This window comes from Excalfactoria chinensis, unplaced genomic scaffold (genome assembly GCF_039878825.1).
Source record: "Excalfactoria chinensis isolate bCotChi1 unplaced genomic scaffold, bCotChi1.hap2 Scaffold_416, whole genome shotgun sequence".
In the NCBI taxonomy this organism is placed as follows: Eukaryota; Metazoa; Chordata; class Aves; order Galliformes; family Phasianidae; genus Excalfactoria; species Excalfactoria chinensis.
In genome coordinates, this window is record NW_027315704.1 from 1 (window position 1) to 13,037 (window position 13,037).

Consider the following 13,037-nt stretch of genomic DNA (forward strand, 5'->3'; position numbering starts at 1 on the left):
TAAGTGACTTATTCCTAGTTCTTTCTACCTCTGTGCTCACTGGTGATTACATACTTCCACATTTGCTAATCAGCTCTAAATACTGTGGGGGAAAAAGGCATGCTGTAAAAACTTGTCTTTGTTAAGCTTTCTTTCCTTGCGTCTTGTTATCTCCCTTCAGCTTTATCTCAGACCCCAGTTTGGTATCTTGTGTATATAGTTGAGGGTGTGAGTGCTGGAAGTTCTAAGACACTGTTTGGATAGTCTTTCAGCAGCATTTTGGTAGTTTTGCTCTTGCATCACTGGAATGAGAATTACTGTGATTCAAATTGTCCAAAAGATTCAGAGATGCTTTGTTCATTGTGGCCTAAGTTAATTTACAGGCAGTCAGATCCCAAGACTTGTGCAAACTGAGAAATAGGTAACAAAATGCAGCCCTTGTGATCCTTTTTTTCAAAACAGTTGGATTCTATTTTGCTTTTCTGCTACTTTTGCCTTTGTACATTTACTCCATCTTTTCTCACAATGGCTACAGTTCTATTACTCTCTCACAAACATTTTTTCCATGGTTTCCATTTCTAGTATAGGCAAAGAAGTGGTATGAATATGTGTGTAGAGTCTTGGCTAGGTCTAACTGCAAGGAATCTTACAGTGGAGATAGTTTAAAGAACTGATAGCACAAAATGTTTTCACAGCAATATGCACTTAATTAATTTGTGTTCTGCATGTGTCTTAACTCTTCCATCTTCCTAATGAGAGCATCTAACATCTCCCAGGCTTTAAGTAGTGAGGGTACCATAACAATTTACTTTCTCACTTGTAAGTTTTATAAAATATCTGGACAAGAGAAGGAGAGGAGAGGAGAGGAGAGGAGAGGAGAGGAGAGGAGAGGAGAGGAGAGGAGAGGAGAGGAGAGGAGAGGAGAGGAGAGGAGAGGAGAGGAGAGGAGAGGAGAGGAGAGGAGAGGAGAGGAGAGGAGAGGAGAGGAGAGGAGAGGAGAGGAGAGGAGAGGAGAAAGTCAGCAATTCTGTCACAGAGCAAAAGCTAGAGGTCTTCTGACTAACTTGTGAACTCTGAAGAGCAGAGCTGTCATCCGTGCTGTATAGATAAGAAGGGAATCTGTTGATAAGGATTACCTGTGACGTCATTCCAACATGTACTGCCAATCCCTCTTCCTGCCTCAGCAGTTAGAAAAAGTTTACAGAGAAACATTTGTCTTTACTTTCAGTAGTTGATAAGAGTGTCTTCAAATAAACGCTACCAGGAAACAACAACTTCACTATGTAAAAGCACCACCTTGCTGTATACATGACTACATATTTAGCTCACTAGATTCACAGAGTTGTAGAGGTTGTATATTCAATCCAAACATGCATGCAAACATTCAGTCTCCTCTAAGACAGACTTTTCTCAAAGCTCAAATGCATATAGAGACATTCTACTGTCCTGTGGCACCTGATAGAGTGAAGACTTCCCTATTCAACTGATAGTGTGGAAAATAGAAGGGTTGCTTCCGTGGCTTACTGCCGCCAGACGAATGTGCTCTTTGTCCCTACCCTGAGTTTGCTGGATGCAAGAAAGTCTGCCTGAAAGGGCACGTAACTACAGTGTCTGAATTACTCAGCATCACCTAATGACCACAGAGAAGCATATTTTTTTGTGAAGTGAGAGTCAAATCATTTTGGATAAAATTCTTGGTAAAAATTCTCTCAGAACACAGGCAGAAATAGCGTACCATATGCAATAAATCCACATTCTCTGCAAAGAAAGACAAGGATTTTGGAGAAATTGAAGCTTTAACCTCTTGATTCTCTCCATACACATTCTACTTTTCTACTGAACTGTTTAACAAATGCTGTTACAGCAGAATGTTACTCAGGAGTCTGTTCTCCAGTGGAAATCACAAACAGTTTCAGCTGCAGTAATGCTGATATGATTTGTAATGACAGAGGAGAGGAAACATCACCTTCTGTCTGCATTGTCTATAATAACGTAAGGAAAAGACTGAGGCATTTCATGTGTGTTTTTTTTCTTGGTTTGGGGGAGGGGAGAGGGGGGGTTGTAGTTGTTGTTTGTTTGTTTTCGGCCTCGGTTTTTAACAGGGATAGTTTTTACTCTGCTGAGTCCTCTGAATTAGAGGACCGTGACCAGCAGAGCAGTGACTTCCCAACCGTGGCCACAGAAATTGTCAAGAAACAGTTGTGTGAGCTCAGTGTTTCTAAGTCTATAGGGCTTGATGTGATTCATACTGGAGTGCTGAAGGATTCATAGACGTTGTAGCTGGACCCTTCCCAACACTTTGCCAGAGGTGGTGGGAGGCCACTGCTGGCTTGAACCTAGATAGTGTTACACTGATCAACAATAAGGGAGGAGAGAATACCCAGAAAACAGACCTGCTAGTCTAACCTCAGTCCCTGGAAAAGTTAAGAATATTATCTGCTACTGGAGGATACTTGTAGAACAAAACCTTACCCAGGCATAGTCAACGGGCGTTCATGAAGGGACTGTCCTGCCTTGGTAATTTTATCTCCCATCCTAAGGTCTCTGGCTTAGTGGATGTAGAGAAGGCAGTGAATGTAATCTTTCTGGATTTTATTAAGACATTTGATAACTTCTCTCCCAGCATCCTTCTGTACAAACTGTTCAACTATGAGCCAGCAACGTGCCCTGACAGCCAAAAGGACAAACAGTATTTTGGGGTATGTTAAACAAAGCACAGCCAGCTGTGGGTGGCAATTCTTCTGCTATATTTAGTGCCAGTGCAACCTCATCTGAAATACCATGTGCAGTTTTGTGCTCCACAATAGAGAGGGAATGTTAAGACACTTGAATGGATGCAGAGGAGGGCATCAAAGCCGTAGAAGTGCTAGAAGGCATGTCCTGTGAGGAGAAGCTGAGGATGTTCTGGCTGACTGGTATGGACAAAAGGAGGTAGCCTTATTTGTCTCTAAAACTTTCTGAAGGGAAGCGGAGAGGGAGGTGCCATTTACTTCTTGCTTCTAGCAGATGGAAGGGCACAAAGGAACAGCACAGAGATCTGTCATGGGGGGTCCAAGCTGGATAGAAGGAAATATTTATTTTCAGTGAAGGTGTTTGAAAAGTGGTGGAGGCTTCCAGGTGAGGTGCTTCATGTCCCACGCCTGTCAGTGTTCAAGGGACATTTGGACAATGCCCTTAAAAATATTCTTCATCCTTTTGTTAACTGTCAGGCAGTAAACAACATGGTCTCTGTAGGTCCCTTACACCACCTCCCCTCCCCTCCCCTCCCCACCCCTCCCCTTCCCTCTCCTCCCCTCCCCTCCCCTCCCTTCCTCTCCCCTCTTCTCTCCTTCCTACTTTTCAATCCTATTCCACACTACACTACTCTACCCTACTCTACTCTACCTTTGGAAAGAATGTAGCAGAGCAGAGATCTATCAGAACCAACATGTGTCATAAATGCATCAGAGAGACCTCCTTGGGAAGAGACCAGATGACAGCATTCACCTAGAAAGGGCCTTTCAGGGCTTCCACAGCAACCATCCTCACCCAGAAGATGTTATATGAGGTGAACTCTAAGGTGACAGTAATTGTAAGGAAATCTCCAGTTGGAGGTCAAATCCACCAGGCGGTGGGACCCCCACCCTGCAGCTTTCTTCTTGTCATCCAGCACTGAAGACATACGCCTACTGCTCTCCAGGAGGATGGAGTGGCTGCAAAGGGAACGGAGTGGTAGACGGAGCAGTGCTGCAGGGGTGCAGGGGTTCCAGCAGCACTTATTTCCAAAGAGGAGTTGGAGTCCTGGTGCTGCTTCCTGCTGTGCGGCACCACCATGCTCCTGGGGGTGAAGGGGCTGCCTGGGGACATGGCATCCTGGGGGCGGCTGCATCTTGCCAGCCCTCCTCCACCTGCAGTGAAGGTGCGCTGATGCAGCTGGGATGTGCTGGAGTCAGTGAGGAAGAAATGGCAGAAGCTGCCCAACAGCAAGAAGTTCTGTGTTCTGCTAAGCACAGTGTCGGCAGTCCCCAGCAAGAGGTAAAACCTCACAGTGCTCCCATCCCAGTTCTCTGTCCCCTGGGGCGCTGCTCAGAACTTCAGCCCATTTTGGTTCCCCTGCAACGGGATGAAGCTGAGGCATGGCAGAATGGTGCTGCATGGCTGGGGACTGCCGTTGTGAGCGTGCAAATTCTGACACTGGATAGGTGAAACCACCAGTGCCATCCCATCTCCAGACAGCCATCCATGGTGCATAGAATAGAAATACAACTCAGATGAACAGAAATTTTTATTTTACAGAAGTTATTGCAGATACGGCAGCACCTTTGGAATTGGTTTGTCTTCTTACACAACTTCTAAAAGGAGAAGCCATTGAAAGGACTACAGCAGTGATGTATCTTCAAGTAGTGGAACCTGTGGAAGAAAAAAGAAAAGGCCGTGGGGAGTGGGGTGATCACTCCCAACCGCCATGCGTGACGGTTGATCCACGTGGATCCACAGACTGGGGATGCCCTCCGCCTGGGGAGGGGGCCCCGTGCGTGCGGTGTGACAGGGCTTAGCCCTCGAAGTTTTCGAGGGTTCCCGTGCGTGCGTGTGGGACTGGGGATGCCCTCCGCCTGGGGAGGGGGCCCCGTGCGTGCGGTGTGACAGGGCTTAGCCCTCGAAGTTTTCGAGGGTTCCCGTGCGTGCGTGTGGGACTGGGGATGCCCTCCGCCTGGGGAGGGGGCCCCGTGCGTGCGGTGTGACAGGGCTTAGCCCTCGAAGTTTTCGAGGGTTCCCGTGCGTGCGTGTGGGACTGGGGAAGCCCTCCGCCTGGGGAGGGGGCCCCGTGCGTGCGGTGTGACAGGGCTTAGCCCTCGAAGTTTTCGAGGGTTCCCGTGCGTGCGTGTGGGACTGGGGATGCCCTCCGCCTGGGGAGGGGGCCCCGTGCGTGCGGTGTGACAGGGCTTAGCCCTCGAAGTTTTCGAGGGTTCCCGTGCGTGCGTGTGGGACTGGGGAAGCCCTCCGCCTGGGGAGGGGGCCCCGTGCGTGCGGTGTGACAGGGCTTAGCCCTCGAAGTTTTCGAGGGTTCCCGTGCGTGCGTGTGGGACTGGGGATGCCCTCCGCCTGGGGAGGGGGCCCCGTGCGTGCGGTGTGACAGGGCTTAGCCCTCGAAGTTTTCGAGGGTTCCCGTGCGTGCGTGTGGGACTGGGGATGCCCTCCGCCTGGGGAGGGGGCCCCGTGTGTGCGGTGTGACAGGGTTTAGCCCTCGAAGTTTTCGAGGGTTCCCGTGCGTGCGTGTGGGACTGGGGATGCCCTCCGCCTGGGGAGGGGGCCCCGTGCGTGCGGTGTGACAGGGCTTAGCCCTCGAAGTTTTCGAGGGTTCCCGTGCGTGCGTGTGGGACTGGGGATGCCCTCCGCCTGGGGAGGGGGCCCCGTGCGTGCGGTGTGACAGGGCTTAGCCCTCGAAGTTTTCGAGGGTTCCCGTGCGTGCGTGTGGGACTGGGGATGCCCTCCGCCTGGGGAGGGGGCCCCGTGCGTGCGGTGTGACAGGGCTTAGCCCTCGAAGTTTTCGAGGGTTCCCGTGCGTGCGTGTGGGACTGGGGATGCCCTCCGCCTGGGGAGGGGGCCCCGTGCGTGCGGTGTGACAGGGCTTAGCCCTCGAAGTTTTCGAGGGTTCCCGTGCGTGCGTGTGGGACTGGGGATGCCCTCCGCCTGGGGAGGGGGCCCCGTGCGTGCGGTGTGACAGGGCTTAGCCCTCGAAGTTTTCGAGGGTTCCCGTGCGTGCGTGTGGGACTGGGGATGCCCTCCGCCTGGGGAGGGGGCCCCGTGCGTGCGGTGTGACAGGGCTTAGCCCTCGAAGTTTTCGAGGGTTCCCGTGCGTGCGTGTGGGACTGGGGATGCCCTCCGCCTGGGGAGGGGGCCCCGTGCGTGCGGTGTGACAGGGCTTAGCCCTCGAAGTTTTCGAGGGTTCCCGTGCGTGCGTGTGGGACTGGGGATGCCCTCCGCCTGGGGAGGGGGCCCCGTGCGTGCGGTGTGACAGGGCTTAGCCCTCGAAGTTTTCGAGGGTTCCCGTGCGTGCGTGTGGGACTGGGGATGCCCTCCGCCTGGGGAGGGGGCCCCGTGCGTGCGGTGTGACAGGGCTTAGCCCTCGAAGTTTTCGAGGGTTCCCGTGCGTGCGTGTGGGACTGGGGATGCCCTCCGCCTGGGGAGGGGGCCCCGTGCGTGCGGTGTGACAGGGCTTAGCCCTCGAAGTTTTCGAGGGTTCCCGTGCGTGCGTGTGGGACTGGGGATGCCCTCCGCCTGGGGAGGGGGCCCCGTGCGTGCGGTGTGACAGGGCTTAGCCCTCGAAGTTTTCGAGGGTTCCCGTGCGTGCGTGTGGGACTGGGGATGCCCTCCGCCTGGGGAGGGGGCCCCGTGCGTGCGGTGTGACAGGGCTTAGCCCTCGAAGTTTTCGAGGGTTCCCGTGCGTGCGCGTGGGACTGGGGATGCCCTCCGCCTGGGGAGGGGGCCCCGTGCGTGCGGTGTGACAGGGCTTAGCCCTCGAAGTTTTCGAGGGTTCCCGTGCGTGCGTGTGGGACTGGGGATGCCCTCCGCCTGGGGAGGGGGCCCCGTGCGTGCGGTGTGACAGGGCTTAGCCCTCGAAGTTTTCGAGGGTTCCCGTGCGTGCGTGTGGGACTGGGGATGCCCTCCGCCTGGGGAGGGGGCCCCGTGCGTGCGGTGTGACAGGGCTTAGCCCTCGAAGTTTTCGAGGGTTCCCGTGCGTGCGTGTGGGACTGGGGATGCCCTCCGCCTGGGGAGGGGGCCCCGTGCGTGCGGTGTGACAGGGCTTAGCCCTCGAAGTTTTCGAGGGTTCCCGTGCGTGCGTGTGGGACTGGGGATGCCCTCCGCCTGGGGAGGGGGCCCCGTGCGTGCGGTGTGACAGGGCTTAGCCCTCGAAGTTTTCGAGGGTTCCCGTGCGTGCGTGTGGGACTGGGGATGCCCTCCGCCTGGGGAGGGGGCCCCGTGCGTGCGGTGTGACAGGGCTTAGCCCTCGAAGTTTTCGAGGGTTCCCGTGCGTGCGTGTGGGACTGGGGATGCCCTCCGCCTGGGGAGGGGGCCCCGTGCGTGCGGTGTGACAGGGCTTAGCCCTCGAAGTTTTCGAGGGTTCCCGTGCGTGCGTGTGGGACTGGGGATGCCCTCCGCCTGGGGAGGGGGCCCCGTGCGTGCGGTGTGACAGGGCTTAGCCCTCGAAGTTTTCGAGGGTTCCCGTGCGTGCGTGTGGGACTGGGGATGCCCTCCGCCTGGGGAGGGGGCCCCGTGTGTGCGGTGTGACAGGGCTTAGCCCTCGAAGTTTTCGAGGGTTCCCGTGCGTGCGTGTGGGACTGGGGATGCCCTCCGCCTGGGGAGGGGGCCCCGTGCGTGCGGTGTGACAGGGCTTAGCCCTCGAAGTTTTCGAGGGTTCCCGTGCGTGCGTGTGGGACTGGGGATGCCCTCCGCCTGGGGAGGGGGCCCCGTGCGTGCGGTGTGACAGGGCTTAGCCCTCGAAGTTTTCGAGGGTTCCCGTGCGTGCGTGTGGGACTGGGGATGCCCTCCGCCTGGGGAGGGGGGCCCCGTGCGTGCGGTGTGACAGGGCTTAGCCCTCGAAGTTTTCGAGGGTTCCCGTGCGTGCGTGTGGGACTGGGGATGCCCTCCGCCTGGGGAGGGGGCCCCGTGCGTGCGGTGTGACAGGGCTTAGCCCTCGAAGTTTTCGAGGGTTCCCGTGCGTGCGTGTGGGACTGGGGATGCCCTCCGCCTGGGGAGGGGGCCCCGTGCGTGCGGTGTGACAGGGCTTAGCCCTCGAAGTTTTCGAGGGTTCCCGTGCGTGCGTGTGGGACTGGGGATGCCCTCCGCCTGGGGAGGGGGCCCCGTGCGTGCGGTGTGACAGGGCTTAGCCCTCGAAGTTTTCGAGGGTTCCCGTGCGTGCGTGTGGGACTGGGGATGCCCTCCGCCTGGGGAGGGGGCCCCGTGCGTGCGGTGTGACAGGGCTTAGCCCTCGAAGTTTTCGAGGGTTCCCGTGCGTGCGTGTGGGACTGGGGATGCCCTCCGCCTGGGGAGGGGGCCCCGTGCGTGCGGTGTGACAGGGCTTAGCCCTCGAAGTTTTCGAGGGTTCCCGTGCGTGCGTGTGGGACTGGGGATGCCCTCCGCCTGGGGAGGGGGCCCCGTGCGTGCGGTGTGACAGGGCTTAGCCCTCGAAGTTTTCGAGGGTTCCCGTGCGTGCGTGTGGGACTGGGGATGCCCTCCGCCTGGGGAGGGGGCCCCGTGCGTGCGGTGTGACAGGGCTTAGCCCTCGAAGTTTTCGAGGGTTCCCGTGCGTGCGTGTGGGACTGGAGATGCCCTCCGCCTGGGGAGGGGGCCCCGTGCGTGCGGTGTGACAGGGCTTAGCCCTCGAAGTTTTCGAGGGTTCCCGTGCGTGCGTGTGGGACTGGGGATGCCCTCCGCCTGGGGAGGGGGGCCCCGTGCGTGCGGTGTGACAGGGCTTAGCCCTCGAAGTTTTCGAGGGTTCCCGTGCGTGCGTGTGGGACTGGGGATGCCCTCCGCCTGGGGAGGGGGCCCCGTGCGTGCGGTGTGACAGGGCTTAGCCCTCGAAGTTTTCGAGGGTTCCCGTGCGTGCGTGTGGGACTGGGGATGCCCTCCGCCTGGGAGGGGGCCCCGTGCGTGCGGTGTGACAGGGCTTAGCCCTCGAAGTTTTCAAGGGTTCCCGTGCGTGCGTGTGGGACTGGGGATGCCCTCCGCCTGGGGAGGGGGCCCCGTGCGTGCGGTGTGACAGGGCTTAGCCCTCGAAGTTTTCGAGGGTTCCCGTGCGTGCGTGTGGGACTGGGGATGCCCTCCGCCTGGGGAGGGGGCCCCGTGCGTGCGGTGTGACAGGGCTTAGCCCTCGAAGTTTTCGAGGGTTCCCGTGCGTGCGTGTGGGACTGGGGATGCCCTCCGCCTGGGGAGGGGGCCCCGTGCGTGCGGTGTGACAGGGCTTAGCCCTCGAAGTTTTCGAGGGTTCCCGTGCGTGCGTGTGGGACTGGGGATGCCCTCCGCCTGGGGAGGGGGGCCCCGTGCGTGCGGTGTGACAGGGCTTAGCCCTCGAAGTTTTCGAGGGTTCCCGTGCGTGCGTGTGGGACTGGGGATGCCCTCCGCCTGGGGAGGGGGCCCCGTGCGTGCGGTGTGACAGGGCTTAGCCCTCGAAGTTTTCGAGGGTTCCCGTGCGTGCGTGTGGGACTGGGGATGCCCTCCGCCTGGGGAGGGGGCCCCGTGCGTGCGGTGTGACAGGGCTTAGCCCTCGAAGTTTTCGAGGGTTCCCGTGCGTGCGTGTGGGACTGGGGATGCCCTCCGCCTGGGGAGGGGGCCCCGTGCGTGCGGTGTGACAGGGCTTAGCCCTCGAAGTTTTCGAGGGTTCCCGTGCGTGCGTGTGCGTACCTGGTACTTGTTGCACTTTTCATTCCTTTGGTCTTGCATTGCTGAGGTGGTCGTTTTATTCCTCACGGTCTCTCTCTGTTCATATCTTCATGGCCTTCTGCTGGCTGATGTTCATCTGGGGTTTTCCTAGGCTGAGTTTCTGGATGTCCTTGCTCTTTGTCTCCATGATCTCATTATTAACAAGCTCTCTCAGTTGCTTGTTTTTATTTCTAGGGATAAAGAGTTATTTGCTGGAGTTAGTTTTTAGCAACTTCTCTCTACTCAGGTTCTGCATCTTTCTTTTTTCTCAGCACTGACAGACTTATGGTTATGCAACTTTTACTTTATTTTGCCCATGGCTGATAAGGGTAGGGCGCTGTATAGAACTGAAATCAGGAATTAAACTGGGAGCACGCAGAGGCTTCAAAATGGGAATTTTCGTTGCAAGCCCTGGCAGTGCATTCATACCCACACAATGTGTCTGAGGAGCAGGCTGCACTGAGCAGCGCGGCACAGGCAGATCCGTTCCCCGGCACCACTGAAGAGTGAGAGAAGGGCCCCCCAGCAAGGGAGAGAAAGAAACCATCCCAGAAACTGTGGCGGGAAATTGAAAAGATCGTTTATGTAAAAGTTGTTAGAAGAATGGGGAGTGCAGACACTGGGTCAGGAATAACAAGGGGGATACAGGCCATGAAGATAAGGGTGGTTCTGCCCAAGAACATTTTGGTGATTAGATGTTCGCAGGGCAAGCTGGAACCAGTTTGGGTGGTGCCCCTCCCATGGGGTCGAAAGTTTACAGCAAGGAAGACGATGATCCCCCATCCCACGACCACCCCCACGACTCACTTCACACGCGCAAAGGGGGAGGGACTGCATGCTAATGGGGTTTCAGGAATGTGATAAATATCCACATTCCTGCAAACTAGTGATTATGTATTAGTTCAGCTCATATCTGCAGCACGCTTTCTCCATATGGTGTGCAAGTGAGGTGGAGCTATCCCCCTTGCACCAGGGTGTGTGTGCATCACTCATTAAACATACCTGCTTTATAACTACTTTCTGGTTAAGGGAGTTTGATTCCGCAACTCACCACTTCCTCTGTCGTTGAACCGCGACGGGACAAGCAGACGGGCACCGCCGAAAGCTGCCGATGGCGTTGATGACGGAGGCGCTGCCGGCACTCGGGAGGGTGGCGGAGCCCGGTGCTCCTCGGCACGAAGCGCTTTCCGCCCGCCCCGTTTCCCTACCTGGCGACGCGGCGTCGGGTCGGCTCCGGGAGCGGCTCCCGGCACTCCCGGCAGGTGGCGTCACAGCACCGCCGGGTTCGCAGCCGGCTTCGCAGCCAGCTTCATCGGGCACCGCGTCGCCGAGGCGTGCGGCGCCGCGGAAGAGGCCGCCGGCGGTACGCGAGTCCGCCCCGACCGGCCTCGGGCGTGCTTAGCGGCGTCGCGGCGAGAAAGCCGGTAGCAACGGCACCCGTTCCAACCGGCTGCGCGGCTCCCGGCGGGGCCGGAGGACGCTCGCGCGTTCACGCGTCTCCAGGGCGCGCGCAGAGCAGTGCGTTACTGCCGTCCGCACAGCTCCCGCCCGAGCCGCGCGTCGCCACGGCAACGGCTTCCTCCCCTCCTCCTCCTCCTCCTCCTCCTCCTCGCGGCTCTTCTTCTTCAGCCCGACAGGCTGAAGGCTGTCGGGCTTTGCAAATGCGCCAAGAGTTTCTCACTGCGCAAAAGACTTTGGACAGAAAATGAGTTTTGCCCTCCTGTCCCCTTGGTTTAGCAATAAAACAACTTTGACGATGAGTGTTGAAATAGCAGAGTTTTTCCTTTAGAGCAAGCTGGAGAAGGACTCTTGGCGGGTACTTTGTGCAGCGTGCTTTGCTGCACCACCAGGCTGTGATTCGCAGGCTGCAGCTGAAGGTGCAGCACGCTGTGTGTGCACTGAGGGCCGTGGCACGGTGGGCACGGGTTGGGCTGGACGTGAGGGTCTGAGACGTCTTTCCCAGCCATAGTGATTCTGGGATTCTCCCGTTCTTCCTGAGGTGCAGGTTTACTCTCGGAAATAGCAAGCTATAGCACAGCGGTGGCAGAGGGCGCAGCAACACTGCTCTGTTCAAGGCTACTCTTCAAGGATGCCTTTCTGAGAGCACTCAAGCTCTCCGTTCCTTCTGAATGAGATAGCGGGCCGAGGAGGCAGGAAACCAGCATGGCTCAGCAAGGACCTCCTGGGCAAACTGGGGTCCAAGAAAGATACAGACAGGAGTGTCAGCTGGGAAGAGTGCAGGGATGCTGACTGGACTTGCAGACGTGGCATCAGGAAAGCCAAGGCACAGGCAGAACTGAACTTGGTGAGGGGCGTTACAAAGCATAAGAACACATTCTACAGGTACATTGGCCGGGAGAGGCAGGCCAAAGCGAGTGTGCCTCCTTTGGCAAACGTCAGAGGAGAGCTGGCTTCAACAGACGGGGAGAGGGCTGAGGTACTGAATGAGTTCTTTGCCTCCGTCTTCACTGGCAGCCGGGATTCTTGTATTTCTCGCGTTCCTGAGAAATCCCTAAACCTCTGGCTGGGGACTGGGGGAGTAAATCCTCCCCTCAGCCCCCACTGTAAGGGCAGAGTGAGTCCAAGACTGTCTCACAAGACTGAATGCTTGCCATGGGGCTGATGGCATGCATCCCAGGGTTCTGAAGGAGCTGGCTGAGGTGGTGCCAAGCCACTCTCTCTCATATTTGAAAAGTTGTGGCTGTCAGGTGAGGTCCCGGGTGACTGGAAAAAGTGTCACGTCACTTGCACTAATAAGTGAGGGAGCAAGGAGGATTCCGGGGAACTACAGGCCGGTGAGTGTCACCTCTGTGCCTGGGAAGATGCTGGATCAGATCCTCCTGGATGACATACCAGATCACATGAGGAATGAGCGTGTGATCCGAGAGAGCCAGCATGGCTGCACCAGGGGAAGGTTGTGCCTAAGCAATCTACTGTCCTGTGATGGGGTGACGGTACTGATAGAGAATGGAAAGAGGATGGAAATAAACTGAAATTACAGCCACACCCTTGAACCATTGGGTCTCACAGTGTTAAATAGAGATTCTCAAAAATAACAAACCATATTCCAATATACTGCTTTCACAAGTATTCTTAATATTTTTGTGATAACAAATTTTTTGCATTATTAAGATTTAAAATATTATTTCATCTTCATTTCTATTCTTGTATGTAATTTACAGTGGTGCAATTATATACTTAAAGAACTCTATAGTTAATAAACATTTGAAGACTGCTGTCCTAGACAACCTTAGGTTGTGCCTAAGCAATCTACTGTCCTGTGATGGGGTGACGGTATTGATAGAGAAAGGGAAGGCGACCAGTGTCACTTATCAGGGCTTGTGCAAGGCCTTTGATGTGGTGCCCCATCACAACCTTATCTCCAGATGGGAGAGATGTGGACTTGATGGGTGGACCACCCGGTGGATAAGGTTGAAAGGCCACAGACAAAGGGTATTGATTGTTGGTTCTGTGACCAGGTGAAGGCTGGTGCTGCATCTGATGCACAGAGTCAGATGTGAACGATCCAAATCGTTTATTACAAATTTTCATATCACTTCTCTACTTTTACAAGTTTGCTTTGCCTAGCTTTCCCATTCACCCTTTACATGTCGACAGAACATTCCACAAACTCTTCTTCAACTGTTCATGTGGGCGCT

General features: G+C 56.3%; 1 long non-coding RNA gene across 1 annotated transcript; it reads right to left on the reverse strand.

Annotated features, from left to right (window-relative positions):
- Positions 1-4,226: 4,226 nt before the first annotated feature.
- On the reverse strand, positions 4,227-10,599 carry LOC140265064 (uncharacterized). Its single transcript, XR_011906212.1, has 3 exons — positions 10,430-10,599; positions 9,361-9,569; positions 4,227-4,368 (listed from the first exon to the last, which is right to left on the reverse strand). It is a non-coding gene; the product is annotated as an uncharacterized lncRNA (long non-coding RNA).
- Between the last annotated feature and the right edge of the window lie 2,438 nt (positions 10,600-13,037).